Source organism: Vidua chalybeata, chromosome 5 (genome assembly GCF_026979565.1).
Source record: "Vidua chalybeata isolate OUT-0048 chromosome 5, bVidCha1 merged haplotype, whole genome shotgun sequence".
In the NCBI taxonomy this organism is placed as follows: Eukaryota; Metazoa; Chordata; class Aves; order Passeriformes; family Viduidae; genus Vidua; species Vidua chalybeata.
In genome coordinates, this window is record NC_071534.1 from 31,070,018 (window position 1) to 31,084,539 (window position 14,522).

The window sequence follows — 14,522 nt, forward strand, 5'->3', positions numbered from 1 at the left end:
GAGTTTACCTTTTTTTCTGATTTTCTCCCCCATTCCAGTGTGGGCGCAAGAGGGAGCAGATGTGCCACGTTTAGCTGTCTGTTGGATGAAACCAAAAAACTTCAATTCACAGTGGTGTGGGTTTTTTTTTTTTTTTTCCTTTTTTTCCCCAGATGGACCCCTATGGACATATTGTGACACCTCTAGCCATAATGGAGCCTTGATAGCTACATTATAAATCACATTAGCACAGAAGCAGATGGCCCATGGGTGCATGTCACTGAGCACACACTGCAGCTCCCTATGCAGTGGCTGAGCCATAACCCAGTACTAAACCATCAAACCACTATTTATGACCTTATTTGTCTCTCAAGACCAATGGGGATAACCCAACCTCATGTTGGGGCTGATGGAATGCATCCTCTGTCTGGACACTGAAAGGCAGTGACATGTCTTGTTCAACAGTCACTGCCTGCCAAAATTTCTCAAACAGTGGGAAAAGTCCACAGCCAATAAACCTCAACAGCTCAGCATCTAACACAAGCACAAAGCCAAGTGGGACACTCCCCTCTCACCTGCTCAAGGTACAGAGGCTGTCACTGCACTGCAGTTTGTCCATGAGCTGCATCCTGATACAGCCAGATAGTGTTGTGCAAAACAGGGACTGCACAGAAGAACTGGAATGGTTTTATGTGATATAATCCTCTTGTATCTGTTTCCCAGGCCATTTGCTTGCAAATTGGTCTCTTACTTCATCAGTGAAATTGAAAAGCAAATCAAGATTAGTAAAGAAACCACTGAACATGCAAAGTATAGCATCAGGGTTTTGTGGCATTTCAGGTAAAAGAAATATATTGAATAAAGATTAAAGAATAATTGGTTGAAGCACAAAGATGACAAGGAATGATACTATTTTATTTGACTAAAAGTGAAGTGCTCTGACTTCACTAGGGTTTAGGGTTGATGGATTCACTTTTACTTAGAAACACCATCCAGTTCTTGAAATGTCAACAGAATAATTCAGGAACTACAAATGTGGTCAAATATCAAACAATAGATGCAATTTCAAGTCTTGAAACAACAGATTTCAGTGGCATGACACATCCTTCAGTTGGTCTGCAGATGGTGCCACACAGCTGCAAACAAACTTTGTGGGTGGTAATACAAAGGAGGCATAGAGACCCTCTGGATATATTACAGTATTATGTCACAATTCTGTTTATTAAGTCAATCTTTCATTCTCTGCTCTAAAATGTCTAGTTATTTTCCCTCTTCCATTCTCCTCAAATTCAGTTGTACAAATAGAATATTTGCACCGGTCTGGCCCAGGCCAACAAGGCTGAATCTCAGCTCTCTCCTGGGGAGGTGATACCAGACACTGCAGGGCTGCAGCACTTGCCCCTTCCTGATTTTGGTCTGTGTGTCCAGGTGTTGGTAGTGGAGGGAGGGCTACAGGGGTGGCTTCTGTGAGAAGCTCCCAGAAGCTTCCCCCTTGTCCAGCAGAGCCAATGCCAGCCCAGGCTCCAGGACAGACATGCCACTTGTCAAAGTTAAACCTAGCAGAAAAGATGGTGACACCTAGGGAATAATGGATTTAGGAACAACAACAACAAAAAAGTTTTTGCGCAGCAATAATTGGGTACAGAGAAGAATGGGGCGAGAACACATGAGAGGAACAGCTCTGCAGACACCCAGGGTAGAAGGAGGGGCAGGAGCTGCTCCAGGCTCCAGAGCTGGGATTTCCCTGAGATTCTGTGGTGCAGCCCACAGAGAAGTGGCTGAGCCCCTGAAGCCCAGAGTGGTGCAGAGATCCACCTGCAGCCCCCTGGAGGAGCCCATACCAGAGCATGGGGATGTCTGAAGGAGGCTGTGACTCCAAGAGAAGCCTGTGCTGGAGCAGGGTCCTGGTAGAATCTGTGGAGACCAGATCCCAGGATAGAGCAGGTTTGCTGGCAGGACTTGTGACCCTGTGGGGGACCCATGTTGGAGCAGGCTGTTCCTGAAGGACTGACCCTGTGGAAGGAACCCACTCTGGAGCAGTTTGTGAAGAACTGCAGGGAAGGACTCATGCTGGAAAAGTTGCTGGAATACTGTCTCCTGTGGGAGGGGAGAGAGTGTGAGGAACCCTTCCCCTGAGGAGGAAGGAGCAGCAGAAAATGTGAGACCAACTCATCACAACTCCCATTCCTGGCTCCCCTGCACTACTGCAGGGAAAGAGGTAGAAAATTCGTGAATAAAATAAAGCCCGGGAAGAAGGGAAGGGTGGAGGAAGGGGTTTTAAGATGTGATTTTATTTCTCATTATCCTGCTCTGATCTGATTGGTAATAAATTAAGTTCTCTGAGTCTGTTTTGCCCCATGACAGTAACTAGTGAGTGATCTCTTGCTGTCCTTATCTCAACCCAGAAGCCTTTAGTTATATATTCTTTCCCCTGCCCATTTGAGTGAGGAGGGGAGTGATAGAGCAGCTTTGGTGGGCACCTGGGTCAACCCACTACACCTCCCTTCCAGCAGCCTGCAGGGCTCCTGGGAAGTGCCCAGAAAAAGAGGGCTATCCACTGGCATATCCCACTCCTACTAGCTGCTTCTCTGCAAAGAAAACAGGGGGTTCACTGGGTGTTTACCAAGATCTCATGGTTTTTGTCCCTGGGAATTCTTCTGTCAATGGAAGAAGGCTGGCAAAAAACTCCAGCAGTACTGTCTTGTTAGCAGGAGCAAATGCCCATCCTACAGGAGCAACTTCCCCCTACTTACAGAAATTGCAGCCCCTTAGATGTGTTCTTCCATATACAAGAGCAGTGATACTTTTATTTGCTTGTCCTGTCTTTTGCCTTCTTACATACTCCCATGTACTGTTTGTAATTTCAACTTGTATCCTAAAGCATTCCATAGAGGCATCACTCACTACCTTTCAGTATACATTCATTTAAGTCACCAATAATGAGATTTTTCTCTTTTTGAATGTTTTTTTGCAGTCACATGTAGCTCACATAAGGTTTGTGCAGTGTTTTTTGTCATAATTCTCACAGGAAAATGAAACCATTTAAAAACAGAGTAATAGAATGATGGTGATTGAAGTTTGTTGCTGACCTGCTGTGGGGTGAGCAATTGCTCAGTAATTAAAGCTCTAAAGACCATTTTATACTTTTCAGTCCTTCACTAGCACTGGTGCAGCCTTGCTTCCTGCTCCAACACTGATGCAGAGGTGATAATTATCTGCAGGGCTGCTTTCTAGCTCTCCAGACAGGAGGTGCTGGTTAAAAAAAGTGCATCTCAAACACCAGGCATATTTTAGAAAGGCAGTAAAGGAATTATCAAAATACATGTCAACATCTGGATTGATTCAGGATTATTTCTGGTTATACATGCCAGAGAACTGCTGGGTTCTAAAAACAATTGAATCTAAATTGGTTATCCTAAGGAAAGGCAAGGAAAAAACCAAACACTTTACACATATATGTGCTTCTATAGTCCTAGTCTTTACACTGCCAATACAAATAAAAAATAATTAAAGCAGAGATGGCTGTTGTTGGCAGTCCCCAATATTTAGGATCAATATAACAATACAGAGTGTATAATGCCACTTTGGGTTAATCATTCTACTTGATGTGGCCAAAAGCCACATCTTTCTGTAAGGAAAATAACTCACTTGTCAGTTGCATAGGCCCAGAATACCCTGCATCAATCTGTATCCAATATTGATATATTTGGCAGGATTATGGGATAATCCTAAAAAAAAACCTACCTGGTTTTTACTCATTTTGTCAAGATCTGACAGCTGTGTCAGCCTCAGGAGACCACTGAGTCCATTTGGCACAAGGCATGGAGCATTGCAGTGGATTATTTGGGGCTCAGCTGCAGAGCTGGGGAGTCTTCCTGCTTTCAGGAATACAGGATACAGCAGCTCCATAGGAGCTGGGGGTAGGACACCTTCAGGGTGACCAAGGAAACCACATGCTCCATTTATCTCTCTTCAGTTTTCAAACCACTGATAGAAAAAATTGATAATTGTTTTGGACCAAGTAAACCATACCAAGTGATGTGGAGCACTCCCAAAGGCAAAAGCCAAAATCAGTGAGTATTTGATCAGGCTGCAGATTTTTGCTGCTCAAGTTAAGGCCATGCATGCACTCTCATCTCTTTCTTTCCCACCACCCAAAAAGGGCAGTTACACCAAATTAGCAGGAGACACACTGATAGAGTAGAACAGAGGGTAAGGAGTTAAAAAAAAAAAAAAAAAAGGTCTTTTGTACCTCAGTTAGATGGTCCCATCATGAACTTCAGTTAGGACTGGTGATCTCACTGGAATACTCTGGGCAGTCTCAAGGGGGTGACATACAAGACCACATTGAGCTAAAGCATAAATTGAGAGAGACCCTTCAGATAAGAACTGCACAAATATTTTGAATTGTCACTTTACCCATCGTCAGTGCATGTTACCTTGCTCCTGCAGCCACGCTAGTGATGCTGCAGTCAGACAAGGTGTCACTTCTTCACTGGGTTGTCTCATTGAAGCTGCATAAATTTATATTTTTTCCACAGCTACTTGAAAACCACCATTCTTTTGAATAATGTGATGCACTTAGTATTAATTTGATACAGTGTAAGTTACAGATATTAAAATGAAAGAAAATTGTCTTGAACAATTAAGAGATGTCTTTCAGTTGAAAACAAACGTAGGATTGGTCTTAAGCTCTCAAAGTTACTACCAGTACCAAACTTGCAAAAAGCGCAGGCTAGCAGAAAGCAGCACAGCACAGCAGTAAATCTGCAAAGCCATTAGTCTTCTAGACAGCTGTTACAAATACAGCAGAAACTTATGGATCTACATAATCTCAAATGTAAAAAGTCATACCTTTCATTCACAGGAGTGCTTTATAACCATTAATTAAACCTTATGACACTGCAGGGAGTTAGTAAAATGCTAATGCCAGTTTGGAAGATTTGTAAATTAGACTATTTATCATTCAATATTTGAATGTACTTCATCACATCCAAGGGAAACTGAACTGGAACCCTTTTATCTATTGATTTTCCTATGCTAGAGGATATGTATGATATCTCAAGAGATTTGGAGAAGGAACTTTCTGTTTTAAAATAAAATTATTTGGAATGATAGAGCCTCTTTAATTTACTACCTTTCCACAACAAAATTTAAAATAAATATTCTCCTTCTACTGTACCGAACACTTCAGAAAAAATATATACAAGTTGAGGAAGGTATGAAATAAGTTACTACTTCTCTGTTTTATTTCCCTATTCAACATTTTCAAGGGTCCTTTTTCTGTAGAGATAATTAAAGATAAGTGTGACTAAATTATCAACTTACATTCAAGTCAACCCATTCCTAGAAGCAAGGAAGCAGCACTAGGGGCACAACACCACATGACTTATGATTTCCAAGGACGAGGGAAAGGCAGATGAGAAGTAAGCAAATGCTTCATTTTCAGATAATTTAGAAAACCTTAGGTCCATTTGCTCTGGATGACAAATATAGTTAATGCTGTAAGCTTTCAAAAGATGAGGCATATTGGAAGAACACATGGAATAAAATACTTGTTGTGAAGCCTCAGTAGCACACTTGGTGAAGGGTAATTTAAGATGTCTGGCCTCTGAAGTCAATAGACACTTGAAAGGACTGGTAGTATCTCTAGCATATGGCACTTTTCAGAAGTGTTATGGAAGGCCTGACCTTGTAATTTGGTGGGCAGGAAAGCAGCTGAAGCTGAGTGGTCTTAAGGCTTTCAGTTCTCTGCCCACTCTCCATCTGTTTCAAAAATCAGGACCCAGCAGAAAATACATTGCAGAATAACCACATTACTGGTCACATGAACTTATATTGTGTCTCCCCATTGAGCTATACCCTTTGTTGGTTGTAAAATCTTTGAAAAACATAGCAGATGCTGAACAGGTAACTGAAAGGGACAATGTAATGACCTGGCAAAGCTGTAGAAGCCTGAATATGATTGCTAGTAACATTACAGCTATACAACTTACTAAGCCAGGGGTAATCAGATCTCCTCCTACAGGCAGAAAGCTGAGTCCTGCACTGCAGAGAGATGCTTACCTCAGTTCTCTCCATCTTTAATTAGTCATGCTTTGGCTACGTAAATTCATCCAACTTCCTTTGAAGCATCGTGTCCTGACAGCTGCCAGGAACAGGATATCTGACCTGATAGGTATAGCAAATCCTAAATTCCTGGAAAGGGTCTCCTTTGAGTGTACTCTTTGGTATTTCCTTTCCTATGGAAATGGGCTGAACTGTCAGCCTCCTTGGAAACTGCAATTAATTCAGGGTGAGGAGTTCATTGCTGCAACAAAGATGCAGACAAAATTGGGTTTTTTCTCTCAACATGTCTACTATTCAAACATTCTTGTCAAGCCACATTCAGTAAGTTCAGCTTTGAGCTTGAAGCCAGGTGCTGGAGCTGTGCTCCAAGGTTGTGCTCCTACTAAAAAGTACTGTGCTAAATAAATATCTGATATATCTGGGACTTATTCCTCGAAAGGATCGTGAAGTGTTTTGCATGCTATATATAGGAATCACTTCATCTACCACCAAAATGTGGTTACATATGAAGTGAAAGGGAGGGCAGAGAACAGAAACACTGCAGCTATGATGTGAAAAATAGATCATCTAATTTTAAAGGCAGATTGATTTCTTGAGCCTGAATCAGGTCATTTTAACCTATTTAACAGAAAACATCAGAAAAATCTTCATTGATGCCCTGTTGTCCGGTTCTTGGCTCCCCATTACTGCTGAATCACAGTGGTCCTATGTTTCTGTGGCCCTACTTGAATTCAGGCTCTGATGTACATTTGCCCTTGAATTAATATATGATTTTAAATATAATTGTGAATACCAGGAGGACCTGCCACAATTCCAAACACTGGAGAAAAAAGCAGCAAAGAAGGAAAGATTGTTAATAAATTACCTGACAACAGCCATCCCTGTAGTTCACCGGAACAGTGACTAATGCATTCACCCTCCCAGCAATCCTGCAAAATAGAGATCATCAGTTACACTGAGGAGGAACCAAAAGCTCAGAAAGACTCACACCCTCCATGCTCAGCAGCTGTTCTTCCTCTTAGATCACAGTATCAAAGTCCCATCAATGCCTCTAGGCAGAGGCTGAGGATCATCCTGTCTCCCTGGGGACTGGACAGGCCCCACCAGGGTCTGTACCAGGATCATGGACCAGGACTGACAGTTTGGTGGCTTCTTGCAGCTGTTGCTGTGGAAATTAAGTGTATTCTGGAGTATTTTCCTAACTACTACTAGGCTGTGCCCAATCTTTCAGTTTGTGTTTATCACTGACTATGGAGGTGGAGCTTTCCTCTTGGCTCTTCCCTAATGCCACACCATCCATCTCCCCCTGGGCTTCTAACCCTGCCCTTTGGCTCAGGGTAGCAGCTTACACTGGGAATGAGGCACCTCCAAAATAGAGAGAGCGATGTTAGAGCTGGAGAAGGAACCCAGTGCCTCACCAGAGCCTGACACTACCAGTGTTTCAAATTGCATCATCCATCTTCTACCTATAAACAGGTCCCAGAGCGACTACACAGCTCATAACTCTGGGAGCCAGTTCTGGAGCTTTTCACCTCGAGGTTACAGGTTCAGTCTCCCTTGGTTATGATTGTAAGCCACTCTTTGGTGCTTTCCCTGACTCGTGTGTGTGTTTGTTGCAAGGCAGTTACCTTTACCTCTCTCTACCTCTCACCTGTTTCATCAGATATTTTTTTAATCAAACCCATTGTTTGGGTGGATCAATGAAAAAGGATATGAAGAAAATATCTGTATGTGGTAAAAATGCACTAGAATTTTTAATGTTTTAACTTTCAACAGAATGTTGAGGGACAGAAAAATACAAAATATTCCTCTTGCTTTTTCCTAAGTAGACAGGGGTTGAACAAACCAAATCTAGCACTGTGCTGCAAAGAAATGACCATGAGGTGAGCAAGATCCTCTCTCCTGGAGATAGACAAAAAAGATGTCAAGTCAGTGAACCTGTGAGAATAGTCTAAAACCCCCAGTCTCACTAGGAACATAGAATTTGCCACCCTGGATCAAATAAAAGACTCCTCATGAGAGCGGTATTTTTGCAAATACATGGAGTAAAGGAGCTGAGAAAGCTTATTTGGGATGTCTCCTGTGAAGTGAAATTCAGATGCAGACTGATATCTGTTTCAGGACAGTATGAAAGAAATGTATGTTGCTCCTAACAATGAGACACCTCTTCTGTAGATAAAGCTAACAGTTAGAAATTATGAATTTGCTTGCATTCAAAAAAAAACCCCAACCAACCAATAAAAAAACACCAACCAACCCCAAAAAAGCAAACAACCTCCCTCCCCCAGGCAAAAAAAACAAAACAAAACAAAACAAAACAAAACAACAACAACAACAAAAAAAACCAAAACAAAAAAAAAAAAAAACCCACCAAACCAAAAAAAACCCCACCCCCACAAAACTAATCACTAATGAATGTGAAAATCTATCTTTTCTTTGAAGGATACGTTTAAAATTTTTTCCAAAGTTTAGCTTTTAGGGTCATGCAAGTCTGCAAAAAAATTCTCAACTTCCACTTAGAAAAAGGGAAAAATCGAAATATTTTGAAAATAGAGATCATAAAGTCTCACAAGGCAGAAGACAAGCAAAAAACCCTATCTGTAGTATTTTAAAACTTTCACCTTTTTAAAGTCAATAACATAATTAGGAGGCAGGGTGGATGTCTGCTCCATGATATTTGAATGCCTGGTTTGGAAATGCTGGACTTTATAGTATTATTTTCTACTTATTTTATGTTTTTAGTATTGAGCACTAAAATTCCAAGTTTCAGTGGAGTAGAATGCATTCTTCTTCTGAGGTGATAAAGCCCTGAAAATAATGGAAATACCAACAAAATATAACTACACTGTCTCAAAAGAGTCACTCTGATTTTTAGTTTCTAATTAAAAGCATATTTCTTTCAAAATTGGCTCTTATATAACTTGTAAATAATTTTGGTGGCAGCTCAGAGGGAAATAAGGGGGATGGTGATCTTGGCAAGCTTGACCTTGGCAAGAAAAAAAGAATTTTCATCTGAACTGCAAATTCTTAAAACCTCTTAATCCAAACAAAATATATACTGGGTCAAAGAGCTCATTAAAAGAAGAAGGAAAAGCAAGTTTGTTAGACGAATGAGCAAGTTTGAAGTTGCAAAGAAATTCTCCGGTATTCTGCTGCCTCCCTGTGGAAGCTGGGATGCTTTAACTAGAATACCTTTTGAAACCAGAATCGAGTGCAACAGCATTTTTAGTTTAAACTAATTTGCAAGAGTATTTCTAATTATCTGCTGGGTTTAAAAGCACAAACAATACACGGGAGCTAAACAGAGGGATGCTGTTGAAGGATGTGGATGGGGGGATGGCCATGACGGCGCTGTGGGTGCTGCACAGGCCCCGAGGGCTGTACCTGCTGCTGGTCTTGTGGCCAAGGCTGTGCTTTGAGTTATCAAGTAACCACACTCTGCTACACATTCCCACTACTCCTATACTAAGTTCAAAAGGAAAAAAAAAAAGTTAATTTTCTACTGTTTTAGCCCTAAACCTGCTCTCTAGTTAGTGCAGGTAGGGAAGCAGCAAAGTGCTGCCAATTGCTCTGGGTTCAATTGCTCTGTAAATGGAGCTTCCACTTTGGGTCTCTCTCAACCCTGTGGAGCACAACAATGTGTGCTTCTCTTCTGTGCCACTTCTGAGGATAAAGTGTGGGGGTAAATAACTCTGACCCTTCAATGAAGAAGGAAAACAATACAGAAGACAGTAGCAAACCAAGGCATTCTGGAAAAGGCTCTTGAAGGGAGGGAAGCCCTGGAGAGAGCAGCACAGGGGACCATGCAGGGAAAAGATGGGGAAGCAGTGGCACTCCTTGGCCAGCACTAGAGGAGATATGAGCCAGTGCTGACTCAGCAGGCACTGCCTGCCAGAATAAGGTCATGTCAGGGTCAGCACTGCCCTGGCCTGCCCTTCTCCAGCACTGAAAGGACTGACCAGATCTTTGTTGCTCCTCGTCTCATATTTCTACTTCCCAAATTTCTTCAGCATCTGGCACTCACTGCTATGTGATCCAGGTGCAATGGAGTCTATTCTGGCATTTCTATTGAAGAAGAGATGGTGATCTGATTCCATCTCATCTGAGCTACCTAAGCAAGCTAAACCATCCTCTGGAGATGCACTGCTTCTTACTTAAGAATTGAATTACATTCAGGGGAAGGAGTGGGAGAAACCTTCCTCTAGAGATTATAAAGGAAACTCAGGAGAGCTTGATTTATGTGCCTGGAATTATACAGGATTAATAACAACTGCATGAGCACAGACTGGGTGTTCAGCCTACCAGCTCATTAAACATATCCAGAACAAGACACCACTGATTGTTTTAGCTTCTCTGGGGCACTTTCCCAAGAATCATGATAAGGCAAGTCCACAAGAATGCAGGTTTAATGGGGATTTGTGTCATTTGTCCTCTACAAAGTGGACAGTGTGTTCTCCAGGCTCAGGCCAGCACAGACTGTGAGATCATCACACTCAAGCTCTACAAAAGATCTCAATGAAGCCACCAAAACTGCAGAGAGCCACAGCATATAACCTGCCAACAGGTAATGAAATATCATTAAGATTAAGTTTTCCAAGCAATAATTCCCCCTAGACATCTTCGGTCACATCTTTCTCATATGGCTTTAAACATATCAGGGCATGCCTAGTCCACTGAGAAATAATACAGAGCAGGACATCACTGAGCTTGGAAGATGCTTATGGAGATATCTGAGCAATCCACCTGCAGGAGTAGCTTAATCTTCAAATAATCACAATATTTTGTTTTATTAGCATTAAATGTTACCCCAGGCTGAAAAATTATCAACTCCTAAAAATATAAGATTGCTTTTTTGGCACAAAGAGCCAGAATCTGTACTTAACGGTCATATTTCTGACCACACTGATGAGCAAACATTGATTCCCGATTTGCTTCTCCCTTACCCTAGTCCCTTTTTCATTCCCGTGAGGGTGGTATATCCTCAGAGGGAGCCACTTGTTTTGTTTAGGATGGCCTCATGTCTAGGGCTGACCTGGACAGTCCTGGAACACATGTTTTACCAAGAAACCACAGCCCCACTGAGTTCCTAATTCCAGAAAGGGCCAGGAAGACACTGGATCTCACCTGATTTACACCCTACCAATGTGAATTTTCTCATGCAGACCAGATGTTAGTTGAGCAAAAAACAGCAGCACCAGCAATGGCTCCATTTTCCCCTTCATACAACTATGGAAGCTCATTGGCAAGATTTTTGTTTCCGCTAAATTTCTCACTTTTTTTTTTCCCTGCCTCTGTTGAAACTCAGAGAAAATTTCAGTTTTCAGAATTTTGACTAAAAAAGTGAAACAAGTTAAAAAAACCCAGCAGACACTCTGGGGAGAGGGAAAATAATTTGTAACCCTAAGAAAAACACTACTTTAATCCCCAATACCACCTTTAAAAGAAAAGACTTCTATTATTTGCTGCCTTGCATTCCTGTCTTTCTCACAGGAAGAAATATTTTAAAAAGAAAGATTTTTGGAGGGATTTATTTCAGTTCTGTGATCTCTAAACCCCTTCTTCTCAAAGAAAAGGGCACAGAAATCAAAATAAGAGTATGTGGGAAGAAGGGAAGAAATCTTCTGTAACCATCTTCTTCCATGGAATAAAAAGGACAATGTAAGTAAGGAGAAAGAAGCCCTCTCATTTACTTACTTCTCAGCCATAAAAAAAAAAAATAGATGGAACACCTTTCAAGTAAAACAAAGCAGGCAATTCACTTTTCAAGGGAAAATAGAAATTATGGAGAAAAATGAGTTTGGCACTTTCTGTTGTTTATGCCCTTTTTCACCTCTGGATAAGGAATAAGAACAGGAAAGTTCTACAAAGGCAGGAATAAAAGAATATGACTGTTTTGAATGAGTCAACTGTTCCTGTTCCTTTTTTTTTTTTTTTTTTTTCCAAAGAGCCTCCAACACTGTCTCAAAACCTTTAAAAAAGTCCATAAAGTCCACCTTTTAATGCATCACTTCTGAGGCCACATCAGTGATTAAGAATGACCTGGAAGATGCCACCCAATGATCCATTGATAGACTTAATGAGCAATTTGTGTTGTTATTTTCCACCTACCTACTTATCACTGCCTGGACACAGGTATTTCTTCAGTCTCACGTCAGACTCTGCTTAGCATTTTCACCTAATTATTAAAAACAAGGGGCATAAGGATAGAGAACTTGGTAGAGTGTAGAGATGAACTACTACAAGTGTGTGTGGTGTATTTCAGCAGAAATACTTCAGTGCACGTTTAAGGTTTCCAGGGCTGAGGATCTGAGCAGTGTCATCATCCCCTTCACTGTCCCAGCTATGACAGGGTTACCTGGAGAGTTGAAACAGACAAAGGATCCACATATTTCCTTTCTTTGGAAACAGGACAAGCTCCTACTAGGCTTCTTTCCACAAGGCCCTATTCCCATATAGGATAATCTGTTGGATCCCAGCTGAACACAGAGCCCATAGTTTAGGTGAACACCCAACCACACATCTGTGGGAAAATGTCTGAAGCAGGCACATTTTCCAGTTACCCTAAAAGAAAAGGGGAGAAACATGTTTGGGCTGTAGCCTGTGTGTCATACAGTTCATTTATCCCCTTTCATATCTTTTGTGAGGGAAAGGAAACAGCTCAGTTTCTTGATTTTCCTACATGGGTGATTTACTTGGGGACCTTCTCCATCCCACCAGTTTTTAGCTAAGTGGCACTTGAGCAATCAGAATGAGCACAGCTGTCCCATGGAGGAAACCTCAGGAAAGCACGGGGCAGGGAGTTCAGCTCATCAAGGCTCTCCCTTGCAGGACTGCCAAAGCCAGGAGAGGATGGACAGCAAAGCTGCAAGAAACTGGTACTTCTGGTGACTGATCATGGAATCAGTAAAGTTGGAAAAGACCTCCCAGGTCATCAAGTCCAACCAGCAACCTTGCACTGACACCACCACCAAAGCACATCCCTAATGAAATGAATAAGGTTAATGTGTTACAAACAAACCATGGGAATCCACTTGCAGATAGGGCCAGGTCTTGCAGATCAGGAGCTAATGGAAGAAACTGTCAGTTCTAGAGAATGTTGCTATTTGACACAGAGTGCTGCTTAGCCAAGGCTGAGTAAAATTCCTGAACTTAGAGAAAAAGAACAAAGACTTAATAGAATTATGAATAATGTTTTGTTGTAAGAGGGAAAAAAAAAAAAAAAAAAAGAGGGAGGGGTGCATATTAGAGGGGGGCACAGAGTAGGTGATTTGGGAAATCTGTACTTTCCAAGTGCCTCAGCTAGTGAGGGAAGGAAGAGGGTGATGTGTCTGGGAAATTAGGATGCCCCAACAATTTGAGAGACCCCCCATGACCGCTCCCTTTATTCAAATAATGTTACAGGACTCCTCTGTCTCCCTTTTGGACATAAACCCGTGGCATTGTGAATTTTACCGCACACTAAGCACCACACCCACGAGTTTCTGGAACACTCTGACGGCTGGCAAACCAAACCCTTCCCTGGGCAGCCTGCCCCATCAGGTGAAGGGAAATTCTTTCGGTGAAGAATTTTCCAACGCCGACATCCAAAGGAACGCTCCTTCGGTACCACTTGCGGCTTTTCCCTGAGGGGAAGGCCCCGGGCACCCGGGTGAGGCGAGGCGGCCGCTCCCACCGCCTGCCACGAGGGAGCGCCACCGCCCCGCCCGGGCCGCCTCAGGATCCGCCGCGGGCCGGGGCCGCGGCCGCGGAAAAAAAAAAAATATCAAAGCAAGCTTACTTGTAATGACAGAGCTGCTTCCACCGGGGAGGGAAGTGCAAGGAACTAAAAAAGGAACTTAATATGCGGCAAAGCTGGGGGGAAACCGAGTAAAAAGCGGAGTACGAAAGGAAACTGAAGGTCAGTACCTCACAGGAAATGCCTTCCCCCAATATCCTTCTCCAGACGAAATATTTTAAAGAGCCTGTTAAACAAAAAGAAGTACGTGTCTTAAATAACATGTTTTTTAAACATATTCTTATTTTTTACCTCGATTCCAGGTATTAGGAAGAATGTGTGAGAGTGAGTGCTCCCCGAGTCGTCGTCGTGGTGCAGAAGAATTTAGTCTTTTACTTCAAAAACCATGATGAATAGCTGTTTCTGAGTTCTGATTGAAACAGCTTCTTGTTTATGCTTTAATGAAAAAAAAATATATATTTTGTCATCTCGGTCTAAAAAAATAAAGGTTATCTATGAGTACTACTGACTTGTTTTCAAATAATAGGAGTAATATAAGAGAAATGGAACAGCCGAAAAGTCAAGCCTGTGAAGTACATCCTTACTTTTTTTGCCTGGAGTGAAAAAGATGACTTCACTCATTAAGTATTGATTTAAATGAAATGGATTTGAGTTTAATGAACAAAATCAGATTTTTTTTTTTTAAGTAGTTCTTAAACAGCAAATTTCTGGCCAGCTCTGTGAGTTCCACTGTATCAGC

At 41.9% G+C, this 14,522-nt stretch overlaps 2 long non-coding RNA genes across 2 annotated transcripts; one reads left to right on the top strand and one right to left on the bottom strand.

Moving 5' to 3' along the window:
• Positions 1-873: 873 nt before the first annotated feature.
• Positions 874-12,224, bottom strand: LOC128788797 (uncharacterized). The gene is made up of 4 exons (XR_008431205.1): positions 12,157-12,224; positions 6,914-6,977; positions 4,232-4,331; positions 874-2,076 (listed from the first exon to the last, which is right to left on the bottom strand). It is a non-coding gene; the product is annotated as an uncharacterized LOC128788797 (long non-coding RNA).
• Positions 12,225-13,472: 1,248 nt separating this feature from the next.
• Positions 13,473-14,284, top strand: LOC128788796 (uncharacterized). The gene is made up of 2 exons (XR_008431204.1): positions 13,473-13,945; positions 14,086-14,284. It is a non-coding gene; the product is annotated as an uncharacterized LOC128788796 (long non-coding RNA).
• Positions 14,285-14,522: the final 238 nt, after the last annotated feature.